A 16,561-nucleotide genomic window follows, 5' to 3' on the forward strand; every position below is an offset into this window, starting at 1 on the left:
ATATATACATAAATGAAATAACAATATATGCTTACATATAAATATGTATACATACAGACTTTCATTATATTCAACAATGAATTAAAAGGGCACATTCTAAAATCAATTACAGTATAAGTTACTTTTAGGTGTAGACAGATAAAAATGGTAGTCTCAGATCACAGAGAAATCCAAAGCGTGCCTTAGCTTTCTCTATTTTTTTAAATAAACTATACTTTTAAAATATTTTTAAAGTATATATGTAAAAAGTACCCAGGTTGAAATATTTATGAATAAAATGTGAAATGTTTGATTTACTTCTAAGAAATGAAAGAGGACAAAAGCAACAGGACTGGCCATGAACCAAAGGCTGTTGAAACTGAATGATGGACACGTGAGGATTCTCTATAATAATACTTCACTGTGAAATGTACATTTGAAAGTTTTCATAATAAAAATTAGAAAAACCTGGGCAGTAACTATGTTAAAATGTTAATAACTAGTTTTGGAAAATAGAACGAGAGAAGAGTATTTCCTTTTTTATAATTCACAATGTTTTTCAAACCCTTCATTCTTGCTCAGGAAAAATAAAAAAAGATTTCACCTCAAACTACTAAGTTACTTAGAAAAAAAAATGTCATTGATAAATGCTGCCAGAAAATAATTGTCGCAGGCTATATTACTTAACTCCCGTGAAAGGAAATGAAATATTCTGAAAAGATTTCTTCAAAAATTAGTATCTTGTAAAGAATTTTCATTTTTATCGTTAAAAACAAGGCTTTAGAGGCACCTGGGTAGCTCAATCGGTTGAGCTTCCAACTTCGTCTCAGGTCATGATCTCGCAGTCCGTGGGTTCAAGCCCCACATCGGGCTCTGTGCTGACAGCGCAGAGCCTGCCTGGAATTCTCCCTCTCCCTCTCCCTGACCCTCCCCCACTTTACTCTCCCAAAAATAAATAAGTCTTTAAAAAAACAAGTGTCTTTATTCTGATTTCCTGATGGCTACTCAGATGCTAGCTTTACCAGTCTGTTTTAGTAAGAGCCTTACTAAAGGCTAGTTAAGAGCCTAGTAAAGGCAGAAGCTAATGGCTGTGGATTAGCCACCCACTCTGTGAGAGAGAGAGCAGCAGGGCAGGAAGTGATGAATGACCTTCGCTGCTCTACTTCGGAAGGCATATACAGTGCAGATGCAAAGCCCCACCTTTGGAAATGATGGGTGAATCCAAGAGAGTACACATAAATATAAGTCTGTTTCAAGTAAGAGAAAACTTATCTTTCATGTATACTCAAATGAAAATTCAATGTAATAAACAGTCACGTATCTAAGCTAATACTATAAGAGAGAGAAACAGCAAATTAATCCACAATTACGCAGACATACATAAATCAAAATCATTACTTTGACCAAGAATCCACATACTTTAAACAAGTTTTGGTGAAAATAATATCGCCTCATTCCTTTTCACAGTAATTTCCTAACAGGGAAAAAAAACCTACTGAAAAGGAAAATACACATAATATAGAAATTGGAATATTTTGTTACAGGTAGATTTTCACAGTATAGTTACACTAACAAACATGCTGATTAAACTTCTTTTGGTTTTGAAAGTTATTTCCTTTTATCTTTAAGACCGTTCGAACATTCTACCCTTAACTGCAGATTCCCTAAAGCACATGCTTACTTTATAAAGACATTTACCAGATTCATAACCACTTCCAGAATTACACTCTTAAATCATATTTTGTGATGCTTTTGAGTTAATTTCCCCTATTTGCTACGCGCACCAAAGCAGGAGTCCAATGCTGGTGTTGAAAGGAATGTCAGAAAACATCCGGCTCAGAGACAAGACAAGCTGAAGCTCACCTCCCGAGGAGGGGCTCCACAACAAATCGGCGGTGTGTCTGGGATTAGAGCCTCAGGCTGCCTGCTACTATTACTCAGCTGGTCATCTGAAAGGCCGGACTTTCTCTTTAAATTTATTAGACACATCAATTCTGTCTGTAATCTACTGTATTATATTTATTTCCTTTCTCCTCACCCTCACTCATAACTTCACACACACACACACACACACACACACACGAGAAATACGGACTTCACAATACCTGCTCTCTGGGGACCCATTTTTACATATTTTCCATGCATACTGTCCTATCTTAGTACATCCCCAGAAGGACAGCAGCCCTCCCCCCAAACTGTGAACTCACCCCAAACATGGTGACTCAGGGAAAAGATTTAGATGCTTCTGAGAATGCCCATTCAGCCCTTCTGTTTCTCACTCCCTAGTTAAACTCAGAGGAATTCGGATTGTTGGGCAGTCTGCCACAATTTGCTACCACATTTTCAGTGTTAAGGACCAACATGCAACAGGCCAGCATATTTCTTGGACAGAACCAGAGCGGAGGACCCCTCCAAGGGCTGCCCTTGCAGGGGAACAACAACGGGTCAGCATCAGACTCCAGAGGCAGGTACTGCTCATAGAGCACTCACTCCAGGCACAGAATTTTCTTGAGGGAAACCAAAAATGCACAGAAGGATTAACTTCAGGCCACAGAATTCTCAGGTGCAATTCCTGAACTGGCAACATTAATCCTCCAGGGAAATTACTCCAGGTTCCTGCCTCCTGCCCTTTTGCCTGCCTGGAGTGAGGCAATTCTCCAGTGGACCCGAAGCAAACTGTATCCTTGGTGCTTAGAAAAAGCATGGATACTCCAAGAGTCCCCATGGGACCCTGAAACACAGCCCACAGCTGCTGTTAGGACTTGTCAACTGCAGGAGGAGGTACAGAAGTATCTGTCATTTCTCAGCTGCCCTCTCAGAGACAGGACTTTCATTGAGTTTGTGAGATCTCAATGACGATACCCAGGCAGAACAATATACAGCTTTGTCAGCTGTGACTGAACAATTCCTCAGGGTAAAGCCTTAAAGGACAGTATAGAGATGTTTTCAATGCAGACTAAACTGCAGAAAGGCAGGGGCGGGGGAGGAAAGAATATTATAACCCTACTGTTTCAACTTCGCTCCCCACCCAACTACCTCAAGTTCATGCTCTTCAGCCAAGATCCATTTTCTAGGGCTTTTTCCCATCACTTTTCAAATAACTCTACTTCTGCCATTTCCCCATTGTTGTTCCTTATGGTTTCTTCTGTTTGGGAATCTTTTCTACAAAAATTAGGAGGACTGCAATCTATCATCATATCGCCTACTTGGCTATCACGAAGCTATAGATATTTTTATCCTTTCCCATCAATCAGTGCCTCCTAAATTCAGTTTGTGGCCCTTATGATCTCCCCCTGTTGAATCTGGATATGAACAGAGATAAAGATTATAAACTTTACTCAGAAAAGGGCAGGCTCAAATTTCCGATAGGAAGTCCTCTGGGAAGAGAATGGCATATTGGAGGGATATTTAATGTGGCTTCTCTTCTCTCCTGTACTTTGCTTGGGGTGACTAGTAGTCTGCATCCCCCGGTGGCTTGGTTTCCTGGTCTGCACACAGAAGTACCATGTGTGTACTGAGAAGGGCTGCTGAAAGATTATGCTTTCTCTGAGCCCATTTTTGCTATTCTTTTCATGAACCAATTCAGAACCCTTAAATTCAGCTGAAAGAAGAAATCAATGTATGTTTTTGCAATTACTAATGCAGCATTTCGAATATCTTATCTGAAAACATAAGAAAATTTCCTGAGTTTTTACTCTTTCCATAATATAACCTGCTAATACCACATTTTACAGATGTGGAAGTGGAAAGTCAAAAAGATTACTTTCTCAAGGTCACATAACTCAGACTTTTACTAAGCAATCATATTTCGATAGCCACTATTATGTAGGGGTACCATAAAGTCTATGTAATAAAACATCAACAATTATCTGAAACTATCAATCAAAAGTAATCTAATTCAGCTACAAGAGGATTTGGGGACAGAGAAGAAGAAAGAAATAATAGGCTTAAAAGCCTTATTCAATCTGATTGGATGTCTGTTAGTAGCTTCCCTAAGTAACAAAGTGTTTAATTTTCCATGTCATTTTGCTGATTAAAAAAAAAAAAAACTTTATTCCTCAGGTATAAATTGACTACCAAATACTCCCTTCAGGAGGCAAAGTTTCCAAACATATATTCACCACTGATGTCTAAAATGTAAACTTGGTTGTAATCCATAAATTAAAGCAATAACTTGTTATTTGGGGCCTTTAAAAATATGCTGTTCAGTAAAAAATAATAATAAAACTGCATATAAGAATTGATTGCTATTGCATCTACCATAACAGTAATTCTCCCAGGGAATTAAATAGTCTCCATGAGTGACTATTTTTGGCAATAAACTAACATTATGTCTACTGTAGGAAATGAAACTATTTATGAAATAGCCTTCCTGTATCCCTGTCTTCTTAAACAGAGCATATGTGCTTCACACACATACATTTCCTTTAACCCTACCAACAGTTTCATATTAGATACACACATTTTTAAAGAAGAAAATTGAGGCTCAGAAAGATAAAGTGTTTCCCCGAACCTGATGAAGCTTGTAAGCAAGAGAGCTGTCATTTAAAATGAACCCAAGTCTGATCTGATTGATATCTGACTGATATCAAAACTAAGACCTTTCCACCTCATAGCTCTGTGCTCTAATAAGACTACTGCAGATAAGAAAATAGTTATTTACCTTCAGATTATGTAGCCCCAGGCACCTTTACTTTCAGAGTTCCCAGAATACTTTATAAAGCTCACTTACAAAACCACTATACCTTTTTATTAATTGTAAGATCCTGAGCTGCTGTTGTAAAGTGGACATTTACAATAACACTCAAAGTGACTGGAAATAATAAGCAAACCAAAAGCTACTATTATTATTTTGTTTTCTATTCATGTGTGGATGCTAATCTCTCCATTTTGCTACTTCCAATTTTCTATCAGATTAATCAGGTTTATTAAATCAGTAACTCTTTTAACAAATGAAAATCCAGCATTTCTGAACTGGAATTTGCAAAGCACAATAAAGAAAGCACACAGCTTTCAGGACATTTCTTTCCCCATTGCTGAAAACTATACATACTTACTGCTGAATATCCCCCAAGTCACCCCCAACAATACTTCAAAGAAGTAGAAATGAATCCAACCATTGCAAACTCAAATTCAGCTTACACAAAGAACTGTCACTTAAGAGTATTATGTTGTCTTCCAGAGAAGACAGATGGAGAGAGAATAGGTCTGATGTGTGGCAAGACAGAGATAAACAAATAGGGCACGAACGGAATAAAAAATAATGAGGTGAGGAAGCTAAAATGGAGAAGAGATAGAAAACATGGAGGGGCAGAAAGATAGTTTACAAAACAATTCCTTAGCATTCACTAGCCTAATAGGAGGTAGAACAGGGTGTTAACGGAGATTCCAGACGCACAAGAACTGAATCACTTCCCCCAGCAAAGTGAAATCTGATCTCAAAGGAAAAACTTCAACTCTATTTTCTGTCACCAACCAAGTAACCATACGCAGTAACAATCATTAAGTCTGAGTCACTTTCCTTGTAACTAGCTTGTCAATATCCCGTAAGATAAAGTGTGTGAAAGTATGGAGAAAATGAAAAGTGCCGTACGAGCATTACGCATTATTATTAGCATCAGTATGGTTAACTGATATTGTCCTAATTTTAAGAAAATTAGCAAAAGGGCACCTGGGTGGCTCAGTCGGTTAAATGTCTAACTTCTGATTTGAGCTCAGGTTATTTTCTCACAGTTCGTAGGTTCAAGCTCCGCATCAGCTCTGTGCTGATAGCATGGAGACTGCTTGGGATTCTCTCTCTCTCCCTCTGTCCTCCCCTGCTTGTGTGCATGTGCACTCTCTCTCTCAAAATAAATAAGTAAACATTTTTAAAAAAACAAGAAAATCAAAGCAAAAAAATCTATCCGTGTGTGTGTGTGTGTGTGTGGATATACACACACACACACATACACACAGCATTATTTCACCAAGTTTTAGCCACACACTTATGTTCCCCTAAACAGAGTTAGCATGAAATATTTGCACAGGATCCTTCCATTCTCAAATAAATAGGCACTCTCACATCTTATTTTGTATTCATAATTTTGTTACGTTTTTATTCAAGAGGGCCTCCCAAAGTCTACAAATTGTAAGCCCCACAATCTGTATCTGCCTCTATCAGATGGACAGATACGTAACTTCTGAGCTCTCAATTTAGTGGAAAATAGTTAAATAACTACGCTGCAATGGGATATGCTAAATTCTGTGAGAGTACACTGGAATCCAATGCTCTCAGCATGCATTAGAAAGAATTTGGAGATGTGACATGTGAACTGTCCCAAAGAAGGCACAACCTAGGATTTCTGCCTAGAAGAGGCAAGGGCATGAAGAGGGAAGGGCATGTCTTGCTAAGAAAGAAACCACAAAGAAACCAGAGAATTTAAATGACAGGAGTTCTACAGTACAGGGCTCCCAAACTAGACAGGAGCCAGGAAAGCGATGTTTCAAGCCTCCTTGGGCTCTTGCCCTGCAGGTGAGGCAGTGCATATAATAGATACCCAGGACTAGGGGTGTGGTGGGGCAACTAAAATTCATTTCCTGGAAAAACAATTTTGGTAATAGGGTAAGTAACTTATGAAAAAGACAAAGAAATAATGATAGCATAATCACGTTAGGCTGTTAAAACAGACCAATAGAAAAATAATATAGGCCAAGATTAAGGCAAAGACCAGAAAAACAAGGAAATACAGACACATTCATTAGAGAGAAACGAAAAAATTCAATGACCACTAGATGTGTTCTGGGGGCAGGCAGACTGAGTAAGTAACAGCAATGGAAGCTGACTCGCAATGTTTCTAATTTGGGAAACCAAGAAATATTGGGACATTGTTAGCTTAAACAGCAGAAAGAGAATCATCTTCTATTTTTTAGAGGAAGGGGTGGAAATACACTCCTGTGAACATAACCAGTTTGAAATGTTTCTAGAAAATAGGAAACATTAGAATTTAAGCTCTATGAGGGCAGGATTTTTTGTTGTTGCTGTTGTTTTCGTGGTAGTGGTGGTCCTTTCTTTTCTCAGGGCTATATCCCCAGAACCACAAACAGTGGTGGGCTCGGATTAGGCACTAACTAAATATTTGTTGAAAGAATGAATCAACTACACATGTGCATCTATGGAGAAAAGAACTTGGAAGACCTAAGAGTAGGTGATCACTAGCCTCTGGGTGTCGCTGAATATAAAAGACATTAGTCAAGAAGTAGGTAGGGATTAACAAGGATAGAGAACTAAAGTTGGAACCCTGGGGAACATGAACATTTTAAAATATAACTCAATATATAAGAATTATTTTAGTGGTAAAAATCAATTAGAAATAAAGACCCTTCAACAAGAAAGTGAACGAGGATGTTCAAGGAGGAAGGGAGGAAGGAAGGAAGGAAGGGAGAGAGGGAGGAAGGCAGGCAGGCAGGCAGGCCGGCCCTTCATGCTCTATCACTCTAAGTACCATATGCATAAAGCACCCACTATGACTAACACACTAGGCAAGGTTATTTGTGATACTGATATAAAATAAAGCTTATTTGACCTCACTTTGGTTCCTAGACCAATGTGAAAACAAATTACTTACGGAAGATAACCTTAATAAGATCAAATTAAAAACAGGGTGAGATCAAAGTATTTTTTTTAAGCAAACTCCACACCCAACGTGGGACTCAAACTCACAACCCTAAGATCAAGAGTTGCATGCTCTACCATTGAGCCAGCCAGGTGCCCCAAATCAAAATATCTTAGACATCAAACAATCATCTGTGAGGTAAATTAAAAATCCTAGCAGAACTGGGGCACCCAGGTGGCTCAGTTGGTTAAGTGTTCCACTTTGGCTCAGGTCATGATCTCATGGTTGGTGAGGTTGATCCCCACATCGGGTGAGCTTGAGACCCACTTCAGGCTCCGTGCTGACAGTGTGGAGCCTGCGTGAGATTCTCTCTCTTCCTCTCTCTCTCTCTCTCTCCCCCTCCCTTCCTCCCTCTCTCTCTCTGCCCCTCGCTCACTCACGCCCATTCTCTCTCAAATAAATAAAAATCCTAGTAAAATCTTTATTTCTTCAAAAATGAAATAAAGTCTACATATACAGAAAAGAATATATTTAAAAAATATAAAATCAGCTATAATCCTCTCTTATTCACCTCCAAACCAAAACAAACTCACCTTCAGATCATTTGTTAATTGAATATGTATACAGTCAAGAGGAAAACAAAATTTGTTCATAATAATAAAAGCAATGTATTACATAATTGGAACTAAAGAATGACTGGAGAGAACCTTGTATTGCTCTGACAGCAAAGAGATGTCATGGTCTAAATCAGCAGATAAGCCTGTCAGTGGTAGTCTACACTGCTGAGAATACACTGAGGCAAGTCAGCAAAAGAGATGACAATTTACATCTTGCTGGCAAGATTACAGGTATTTCAGATTAGGGAAATTTATACAAAGAAATCCAAATTCATATGAACCTATCCAAACATGAAACTTAGCCATGTAAGATAAATAAGCATGGACCAATTCAATCCCCTAATTACTAATTGACAGAAAACTGTTAATAGGCTACACTATTTAGTTACCACATATAATTCCACAGGACTCAGTAGGGCCATCCTGACAACTGGTATTTTCTCTCTGAAAACATTTTAAGAGGTCTTATTTTCTTTCAATAAACATGACTATTTGCTTCTTAATTAACTCAACCACAATTTAACTACATTCATTAACAGTCTTTTACTATTGTACTCAAAAGACTGTTAACATTAAGATTATAAACCAACTTTTACTTTGGTAATAACCCAGAGAACACATCTGCCTTAAATGTTGTTTGAGTTTTGTTTTGCTTAGCTTTTGCCACTTAATTTCAATTAAGTGACTAAAATTAAGAGACAAACATATAAATGTTAAAAGCGGCCCCCAAAATCCGAGTGATGCCAACAAGAACAACATGTTTTCACAATATAACGATCATCCTCTCTCCAATTCTTGGTACCTTTGACAATGTTAGTTGTAACATGTACTGAATGGCAATTACTTAGATAATTTAGGCACCAAATTACAACTTAGCAAATTTACTATATGATTGTCACATAAATCTATCCCAAGAAATCACAAATAAATTCATCAAAAACTATAAAAACTACAAAAACATATGCAAATAAGTCAGGAGAATTAGGCAAGCAGTCTTAAAGTTTTGAGCTCAATACTGAAACTGACTTCACAAAGTAGGATACATAGGCTTGTGGAAAGCCTCAACACTCACGTGACCTTTTTTTTTTTACTTGATATCTTTAAAGACTAGAAAAATTTTAAATCTCTATTTTACAATTGTTAGTTTTTTTTACAAAATATGTAATTTACATATTTTGAAATCTCAAGTAATCTTATATAAGGGCATTTAAATTTTAAGTTTATCCAAAAGAGGCATGAATTTAAGAGTCAGTAATACTGTCAAATACAAAAGTCTAACAAAACAAAGTCAAAACCAACAACAAATACAACACAATGAATAAAGTGCAGGAGAATTCTAAACTATTTTTTTTTAAGTTTATTTATTTGGAGAGAGAGCAAAAGCTTAAGCACCCGAGCAGGGGAGGGGCAGAGAGCAAGGGAGAGAATGGATCCTAAGCAGGCCCCCCACTGTCAGCGTGAAGCCCAAAGAAACCCTGAAATCTTGACCTGAGCAGAAATCAAGAGTCAGACCCTGAACTGACAGAGCCACCCAGGCAACCCGAAACTATTTCTTTAAAAAAACCTCTGAATGGTATATTCATTCAGTAAGATGAACTAGTACTCAGCAATAAACAGTATTAAACTATGAAGAGAGGCAACATGGATGAATCCCAAAACACAAAGCAAAAGAAGTCACATAAAATGAGAGAATATCTTGTATGACTGCATTTATTTAAAACTCTAGAGAATGCAAACTACTCTGTACTGACAGAAAGATCACTGGTTATAGGACATGGGTAGGTAGGGGGGACAGGGAAGTTTTATAAAGGGCCATGAGGAAACTTTTGAGGGTGACGAATATGTTCACTATCTTGATTATGGGGATAGTTACACGGGGGGCAAAATTCAACAAACTGCACTTTCAATACATGCGGTTTGTCACATCAATTACAAATTACACATCAATAAGAAGGAACTAATGTAATGAATGCTCTGTCCATAAAAAACAAAGGCCAGTTTCTCAGTGAAAACCAGAAAAAGAAAACAAGTGGCCTCTGGCTTCCTCAAATAGCAGTTTCTCTTTCTTCCCAAACATCAAATTACCACAATAACACTTAGACTCACACAACAGCCTCCTACATGTCCTCCCTCCTTACCCTAAACCAGTCCATTCTTCAAGGTCACCACCAGTTTACAGCCTAAGGTCTCTTTAAGAAGTCTGTTATGTGCTGAATTGTGTCCTTCTTCCCACTGCCCCAAAATTCACGTGTTGAAGTCCTAACCTCCCATACCTCAGAATGTCCTTGTATTTGGAGACAGGGTCTTTAAAGAGGTAAAATTAAATGACATCATTGGGGCTCCCCTCATCCAGTATGACTGGGAAACACAGGGAGAAGATGGCCATCTACAAACTGCCAGGAAGCAATCCTATGTTGATCTCCAATTTCTTTGAAATCCTGTAACTTTAACATGTGTAAAACTTTTCTTATTCTTTCCTTTCTTTGTGTGACTACTTTTTCGACCAAGACAGTAAGCTTCTAGAGCAGTATCTTATTTGACGTTCTCCTCAGTGCTTAACCCAATGCAACATGCGTCCTAGTCCATCTATTATTATCTACTGAACAAATAACTACCTCTGATCTTCCCAGAAAATATTTCACAGGAAGGCAATGGATTATTTAAGTAGAAGTAGTTCTTCATCTCCTTATTCGCCCACACAGAACCCCACTATAATTATTTAACCATAGTACATCAACTTTACCATACTAACCCTAATTTACAAGAGAAAATAACACCTTTCTTGTTATAAATAAGGGGTTGATAATGTACATAACAATGTAACAGTACCAAATGAATTCCTACTTTAGGCCAAATGTACTTTAAAAGCACATACAGCTGTTTGGGAAATACAATGATGATAAAATATATCATCAGTCATATGTCCCACTAAGAATTCTATGGGAAGTTTTCTGCCTCTTCATTTTGAAGTATAGGATCTCTCTCTGGCAGATGTGTTGTTTGCTCAAGCATGTATGGGGACATTTCCAGTCCAACACATCAACTTTGCTTCAAGATATTTTATGAAATTCACCAAGTACTTTGTACATATTATAAATGTACAACGTGGAACCAACCTGCAACTCAACCTAAGAGAGTCAGGTTATGATCTCAGACTTGGAATGTAATCTGAACAAAATAATCTGCCTTTAACTCAGGGCAGTTAGTTATCTTCTGTACAATTCACTGCTGAATGCCAGCTTCTAAATCCCTTAATCTTAACTCTAGACAATGGGTCCACTTCTTCATTTGTAAGGCAGAGCCTCCACACGCCAGCAGCTAATGGGTAAAAGCCTGAATCAATGCAAACTTACATTTCAAGGATTTCCACAAATCTCTCTGAGTACTCCCACCTTGCAGTGAGACAGTAAACTCTAGGGACAGCCTCCACTCCTTCATGATATCTGTGCATTTCAAAGGTATCTGAAATGCAAAGAAGTCTTTAACGGTCAAACAGGGCAATGTCTATGTAACAGGAATTTGGAGCACACTAAAAACTGCAACTGACATCTTTCCCTGCCTAAGTCAAAAGCAACAGGCTCAGGCACTCAGGCAAAAAAAAGGAAGAAGTATGGTAAAGCGAGAAAGAAAACCAGAAACGAGACATGGGAAATGGAAAGAAGAAAGACCAATGGGAGCCAAAAAAAAAAAAAAAAAAAAAAAGAAGAAGAAGAAAAGGAACACGTTAGAGGCATGTACACATATGATCAATCTCTTAGTAATACTGAGAATAAACTTCATCATTTTTTGTTTCAGCAAATGTTTAGGAAGGAGGAGGGAAGAGTCAAGCCTCCCCAAGAAACTGGCTTTGTCTCAAGTGGTAACTTCCCTACAAAAAGGAATCTATGATGCCCCCCAACCTCTGCTGGTCTCTACCTAAAAACACAAAACTATAATTTCAACCTGCTCAGGTAGCAGGGCAGTAAGATGTCACTTGGACTAACTGCAGAACACCCTGATATTTGCCTATCTATATTAAAGTAACTACGCACACAATTTTTGCCAATCAGAAAACCCACTGACTGTATTCTATATTCTGACCCAGAGCAATACTGAAAGGTTAAGAAATCTTTTTGAGAGTGAAACTTGGAAATGAAAAAAATCCAACACATTAACTTAATCTGACTATTGAGGAAAAGTCAGACAGTTCAAGGGATACCAGAAACAGAGCATGAAAGGCAATGAGATTATGTACCCATCGCAAGAGGGAGCATTTAAGCAATACTTTTAAAGGTGCTCTGCGTTGACACTTTTTTCTGTAAAGAAAAGAGTAAATATTTCATACTTTGAAGGTTATACATCTATGTCTCAACTATGCAACTACTCAACTCTCCCACTGCTGCTTTGAAAACAGCCACAGACAGTAAAAAATCACCATACACGATTGGAATGAGTGAGGCTGTGTGCCAATAAAACTTTACTTATGCACATTAAGATTTGGTTTTCACATAATTTTCACATGACATATTATTCTTTTGATTTTAATTTTCAACCATTTAAAAACATACAAACGATTTCTAACTCCTACACTTTATGGGTAAAAACAGGCTGCTGCTGGCCATTGTGGCCTATGGCCCTTAAGTTTAGAGACCTCAGCTTTAAAAGACCCTATTATGAACTCAGGGCAGAGATAGAGCCCAATCCAGATAGACCTGCCAATTTGCAAACTAGCTTATTAGCTAGCTGGAAATCTGAGGATCCTTGACAAGACTATCCTCACCACTCTCTAACCCTCTCAGCCCCTCTTTCAGGCAAGGGCACAGGTGCACCCATCCAGAGTTTTGCATTGAATTAGAAGTTCAAACCTAAGAACTTGGAAGTTTGTCGGTTTTTTACATGTACCAGGCGCTAAAGCATGTATTATACAAATTTAGCTGACTCGACCCTCTAAAAAGGTTCATTGTAGTCACCTATACCCACATTCAACATATAAAAACTCCCAAGCCCCAAACCATAATCTCATAAGTTTTTAAGATAATGCCCCTCCCCTCCATAAAAGGTAACCTAAATGAGCGATGTCTAGGGAAACACAAAAGGTATATTTACACCACGGCTGTGCACCAAAGCTGGATGACAGCATCTAGACACTTTCCAGATTCTTCCCCTCTGGACATGTAAGGAATATGGAGAGTATTCTTTCTAGGCTGAAGTCATGGTCCTCTTATCTGATGCCACCAAAGAAACCCTAGCCGCCACCGGCACCCTCCCCACACAAGGCATGTAGCGCCCACGCCCGGGTTCTTCGCAAGCTGAACAAGCTCTGCAAGCCCCGCCCGCTTGGATGGAGACGTCCAGCCGCCCCCGACTCGCCCCCAGCCACTGCGCAGCGGCGCCCACCCCCCAGTCCCCCGCTGTCGCCTGGCCCCTCCTACGTTAGGCAGTCCCAGCCTGAATTCCCATGTGATCTGCAGGAAAGAATAGCCTGGCCTTTGGGCCTCCGCAAGGAACGCAAGCAAAAATGTACACCATTCACCACCCCCGACACACACACACACACACACAAGTTCCAAGACACAAAGCATCTCCCGAACCGCGCTTCCCGAGAAATATCCGGCTAAGAATCGCAGACAAAGGGGCCCCAAAGACGCGGGGTAGAGGAAGAGGGTGGCGAGAGCAAACTGATCCCACCATGGGTGGGGGGGGGATGAAAGGGGACACGATCCGCGGGGGGTTGGGGCGGGTACCAAATAACGGAGCTCTGGGGTCCCGACGACTAGGCTGGAGACGCCAGTCTGGGGGGCCTTTCTCCCCACCCGCTACCCGCCTGGCACAGCATAACGCTAGAGGGGACGTCCGGCCTGGACCGGGGCCACACCAGCGGCGAGCAACAGGCTCCCGCGCCCCCGAGCACTGGCTCGCGCGCCAGGCCCGCCGTTCCCCTTTCTGGCACCATCCTCGGGCCCCTCCAGGCGAAGAAAACGAAAAAAAACTTTTAAACCGTTTAGAGTAAGCGAGGGCAAAGAGGGGGGTGGGAGGGCTGAAAGGACTGGGACTAGCGCTCGGGGGCCATGCAAACAGCGAAGGAAACTTCCAGACCCCATCCTTTTAAAGAGCCGGAGGAGCCGCGGTTTCCCGGTACGGCCCGGCCGCGTGGGGTGGGGCGAGTGCACCCCGCCCGCCGCCCGCCCCGCGCGCGGAGCCCCCGACGCCCGCGCACCTTCCCGGCCGGCGCGCGCGCGCAGAGCGCGGGGGCGCGCTCCGGCCTCCGGGCCCGGGCCCCGGCGCCGCTTACCCTGCTAGCGGCGGCCGCCGCGGGCGGGGACGCGGAGAGGGAGGAGGGCTGGGGAGCCGGGGTCGCCGGGGACTCGGGTGCCTCGCCTCGCTCGCGCTCGCCCTCTTCTCTGCTGAAGTAACGGCCCGGCGGGGAGCTCCGGGATAAACGCGCACAGAAACTCACGCGCGACCGAGAAACTTAATCCCGCCCGGCCTGCGGCGGCCAGACGCCAGTCTCGCGCTCCGCCGCGCCCCCCCCACCCCCACCCGCGCGCCGCACTTGCGCCGACCGGGACTGCCGAGGAGGAGGCGGCGGTGGCGGTGGCGGCGGCGGCGGCGGCGGTGGCGGCGGCGGCGGCGGCGGCGGCGAGGCCGGAGCTGCCGGGGCTGCGTGACGCCTGCGGCCGGCGGGGCGGCGGGCGCGCCTCGGCCAATCAGGGGGCGCGGCCCAGCCCGCCGGTCCTGGGGTGCGGGGAGTGGGTTCCGTGCGGTTGCCTGGGGAAATAAGGAGCGCCCCGTTACTTGGGAATATCCAATAACAAGGAATAATTATTTTGGTCAAATGTGGCCCGTGCAATGTTTGGGACATACGAAACATTTACACTAAAAAATTATTCATTGTTTATCTGAAATTCGAATTTAGCTGGGCGGCCTGTATTGTCGTTTCTAAGGCTGGCAACCTGTGGGAACTGGTAGCCTGTATTTATAGTTTTGAGGTCTTAATTTTTTTTTTAATTTTTATATTTTATTACGTGGACTGCCTTGTGGATGCCTTCTATATGGGTAGCTTAGGTAAGTGGTATGGGATGGTGACGAGAAGCGCTTTAATGAGGCATGGGGCGCGGAGACGAATAATCTCACATTCTAACTTTCAGAACTTGGTGTGCTTCTTAGACAACCAATTAACAGACAAAAGCTGTAAACCTCAAAGAAGGGTTCGGAATCGCACGGTGCCAGGAAAAAACCTACTCATTTCTATTTTGTGCCATTAAAGGATGTTTCTGATACCCTCAATTCCTGAGTCCCAGGAATCTTCTCTTGGAAGAAAATTGCTCCTTGTCTCCAAACATAAATCTAATATTAGGGCATACATCAAAGATACTCAGAAGTCCAATTTAAAATATTTACAAGAATTTCTTTTAATATCCTGAATTAAAAATTCCGAGATCTTTGACAAACTTGTAATTTTTTTTTTTTTGGTCTACTAAAAATAGTCCATTGTATTTCTCCAGTATTCACCAAATATTTAAGGGGAAATACAATTTTTAAAACATACAGAGCTGCAGACGGAGACTGATTTGAGCTATGTTTAATGAATAAGCTTCGAATTAGATCATTTGCCCGCAAATGACTGGGAGTAAAATGAACTCAAGTGCCCTGGGTGGAGGAAGTGTCCTTGGCCCAAGACCCACTGTGCTGTCTCAAAAGTCGGCATCAGCGTAGATTTGCCCACTAGCGAATTAAAAACACCGACTAAATTTTTTCAGCATCTGTGGATATCCATCTCCTCTGGGTCGTTTGAAAATGAAAGTGAAGTTAGGATTGAAGGGAAAACTCATCCCTTATATCTTCAACACATCTCTGTGTTGTATAATCTTTCAATCAGCACACTCAAATCTCATCTTGAGAGAGAGAGAAAGACAGGCAGGCAAAAACATTGCTCTCCAGCCCATCTCTCTTCAGTTACATTTTCTCTTTCCTTCGCTATTAGATTTCTTGACATCAGCTAACTGCATCCTGCCTTCTTGCCCCATCAACTGCACTGAAAGGGCTTTTGCTGGACACCAATAACCTTCCATTACCTAAGCCCAATGGGTATGTTTCTCTCGTCATATTTCTTGTCCTCTCAGGTGCATTTATAACTGTTGAACCCTCTCTTGAAGCATTACCCCCCACCTCATGATTCCATAAAACCAACTTTTTCGCTCCTTCTTATTCAAGGGCAGGTGTGTGGGACCTAAAGCTTATATAATTTGCGGCTCTGCTTTAAGAAAAGAAAACCAAATATATCTTTCTTTTGAAAACTTTACAGACATATGTGACCATGCAACATTGCAAACGTTCTCCTAGGCAAGAGAAAGACCCAGAATCCTTTTTATAAAGTTTTATTTAAGTTTTATT

The 16,561-nt window shown here is 41.1% G+C and overlaps 1 protein-coding gene across 9 annotated transcripts in view; it reads right to left on the reverse strand.

The window, feature by feature from the left end:
* The window catches only part of MPDZ (multiple PDZ domain crumbs cell polarity complex component), a 162,106-nt gene extending 147,440 nt beyond the window's left edge, over positions 1-14,666 (reverse strand). For all 9 annotated transcript variants that reach the window (XM_042912484.1, XM_042912491.1, XM_042912488.1 and 6 more), the window contains exon 1: positions 14,460-14,666. The gene's annotated coding sequence lies outside the window, so the exon portion shown is untranslated. The remainder of the gene's footprint in view (positions 1-14,459) is intronic.
* Between the last annotated feature and the right edge of the window lie 1,895 nt (positions 14,667-16,561).

The sequence above is a fragment of the Panthera leo genome, chromosome D4, assembly GCF_018350215.1.
Source record: "Panthera leo isolate Ple1 chromosome D4, P.leo_Ple1_pat1.1, whole genome shotgun sequence".
NCBI classification, from domain to species: domain Eukaryota; kingdom Metazoa; phylum Chordata; class Mammalia; order Carnivora; family Felidae; genus Panthera; species Panthera leo.